General features: G+C 43.0%; 1 pseudogene across 1 annotated transcript; it reads left to right on the forward strand.

The window, feature by feature from the left end:
• Window positions 1-720: 720 nt before the first annotated feature.
• On the forward strand, window positions 721-2,856 carry LOC307064905 (sperm-egg fusion protein Juno-like; annotated as a pseudogene). Its single transcript has 3 exons — window positions 721-814; window positions 981-1,194; window positions 2,799-2,856. The product of its transcript is annotated as a sperm-egg fusion protein Juno-like (transcript).
• Window positions 2,857-3,063: the final 207 nt, after the last annotated feature.

Below are 3,063 nucleotides of genomic sequence, written 5' to 3' on the forward strand. Positions count from 1 at the left end.
CATGTGTTGATCAGTACTAAATTGTATTCAGATCTCTGAAGCTCTCTTTCTGTACAACTTACTTCTCACCTGTCTTATTCCCTAAAAACTCTAGTTGTTTTGCTCTCCACAGACTCTCAGTTCCTTCTTCTCAACTCAGGGCGACAGGCAGGTCTGCCTGGGTTCCACTATTGCCATTGCCAGGAGTCTCTTTAGGCATTTAGTGGGGACACTTTTAGGGCTAACTTTATTTCCCCTTTCTCACATTCACTGTTTTGCACTGCCTCATTTCAAATGTCTGAAACTATTGACATACACATTTTTTTTTTCCAGTTCTGTGTTGTTTCCTTGTAACTCTGTCTTGGGGTTAAGAGGAAGTCCTCTAAATAAGGAGTTTTTACATCATCAAGAAAACTGTTTCACAAACAACATACTTCCATATACTTTCAATAGTTGTATTTGCATTTCTGTTTAGTGTTGCATTGGTGTCAAGTAGAATTGACCAGGAGCAGCTCTGAGCACCCTGCACCAGATCAAACACAAACAGGATTTCCTTCTTTTCCCCCTCCCCCTTCCGTTCTCCTTCCCTCCCCCTCTTTCTCTCCCTCTCCTTCTCCCTCCATACATCTACTACCTGAATGCCTGCTGCATGGCAAACACAAACAGGATTTCCTTCTTTTCCCCCTCCCCCTTCCGTTCTCCTTCCCTCCCCCTCTTTCTCTCCCTCTCCTTCTCCCTCCATACATCTACTCCCTGAATGCCTGCTGCATGGCCAACACTAGCTGGGAAGCACTTCGGGATGTGTCCTGGCTCTACAGTCTCAGCTTGGTTCACTGTAGATTGATGAACCCAGGCTGCCAGAAGCACTTTACCAAGGGCGTCTGCTTCTATGTTACTCCCTGAACCTGGGGCCTTGGATCTGGCATGAAGAGGGAATTTCGGACATGCCACTATACTGGGAGGATTATGAGCGGTGGTGGGATGATGCTGCACATTGTACATTTGCAAATCCAACAGGATTGGTGGCTGGGACTGGAGTAAGGAAGAATCGTTGTCCTGCAAGGACCCTTTGCTACCCTTTCTCACATTACTTCCCCACCCTCACTGACCTGTGTGAGAAGATTTGGAGCAACTCCTTCAAGGCGAGCCCTGAGCATGGGAACAGTGGCAGTGTCTCCAGAAGTTGTTTGAACTTGCTCAGGGCAACCCCAAAAGGCCTTGGCCTGCCACTTTGCTGTTCCTGCCTCATTCTTGGAATTCTCCTACCCTCTCATGGTCTTCTCTCTGTTCCTGTCATTTCTTTCCTGAGAGCCTCTTCTTCTCCCACACAATCCTGACTCTCACTAGCTATGGGCCAGCCTGAGCCATAGCAGCTTCCTTCCTCAGGCCCTTCCTTAAAAGGCACAGGCTGGGCTTTTGGTGGGACATTAAGGTTATAGGAGCTGATACCAGAGTCTTGCACATTGAATTCTAGGCCCCCTCCACTGCTCTGCTCTGCTTTTCCCTCTCTGGGAGCAGCCCAGGCTGGAGATGCCAAGGTGACCCACCTCCTCCTGCTTTTAGGGATGGTGGGGCTATGATATAGGGTGCCAGGCCCTTTCTCTTCCAGTATACACCCACCTCTTTCCATGGCTGAGCTAATTGTGACAGCCCTGGCTTTTAGTCCCATGATGGTGCCTCCAATAAAATGGCAGTTGACCTCAAAAATAAGTAAATAAATTAATTACTTAAAAAAATGGAGGGGACTTCCCTGGTGGTGCAGTGGTTAAGAATCTGCCTGCCAGTGCAGGGGACATGGGTTCAATCCCTGGTCCTGGGAAGATTCCACATGCTGTGGAGCAACTAAGCCCTTCTGCCACAACTACTGAGCCTGCATTCTAGACCCCGTGAACCACAACTGCTGAGCCTGCATGTCACAACTACTGAAGCCCACGTGCCTAGAGCCCGTGCTCCACAACAAGAGAAGCCACCACAATGAGAAGCCTGCACACCGCAACAAAGAGTAGCACCCCCCACCAGGCTTCAACTAGAGAAAAGTCCGCCTGCAGCAATGAAGACCTAATGCAGCCCAAAATCAATCAATCAATCAATCAATAAAAATAGTCATCTGGAACAGTATCAGGTATTAAAAAAAGAAATGGCAAATAAATAAGTAAAGATTTATTCTGGTCAAGGAGGACCAAAAACAATCGCATTGTTTTTTCCAAAAGAAAGTTTCATGATACTGGTATTTCTCACTTAAAGTATTGGGGAAATCTTGAACCATCATAAGCATAGCTTTAGTCACGATAAACTCAAAATAAGCTGTGTCTCGACTGTCAATTATATCAGATTTATTTTGCATGCAGTAATTTAACATTCTCAAACTAGACCTATTTCACTGAATTAATATTGCTAATTTTAACATTTATTTTTTGACTTGTATAAAATTATTAAATTTTCTTTGATTGAAAGTAATAAAATATTTTAAATAACAATAACTTTATACCTAAATTCATGTTTGGACTTAAGACCACTAGCAGCCCGCTAGCATTTCTGGCCACTGATCTTTGAAATATTAGATTTCATAAAGGGTAAAATAATCGTTAGTTCTTTTTGGTGAGTGTCCACAACCTCTCCCAGCTTTGTTGACATGTGTGGTGTCCTATCAACTTAAAAACATGTTCAATCCCTCGAAAATTATTTTATTTTCTTTCAATACTAACTATCAGTCAGGACTAGTCTTGGAATAGAGCTCCCAATAATGCACATATTAAGTTTAGCCAATCTTTTTCAATATGATGGTAAGCCTCCAGTATTTTAACTGTGGTATGATTCAGAATTTCAAATTTTGTTCCTAAAGCTCCTGCTTGGCTTGTTCGAGTTAGTGATGATTAAACTATCACATATATTTTTGTCATTGGGGGTTAAAGTGATGTGTGCAAAGCCAAAAAAAAAAAAAAAAAATGCAGCCAGAATTGAGGATTGCCCTGTGTAATTTTCTATTGGGTAGTAAGTTCCAACATAATCTGTTTGTCCTTGTGCATAGGTCTTTGACGTCAAGGAATTCTTCTTAATCTATATTTAGACTTTATTTTATTTCCT

The sequence above is a fragment of the Hyperoodon ampullatus genome (genome assembly GCF_949752795.1).
Source record: "Hyperoodon ampullatus genome assembly, chromosome: 16".
NCBI classification, from domain to species: domain Eukaryota; kingdom Metazoa; phylum Chordata; class Mammalia; order Artiodactyla; family Ziphiidae; genus Hyperoodon; species Hyperoodon ampullatus.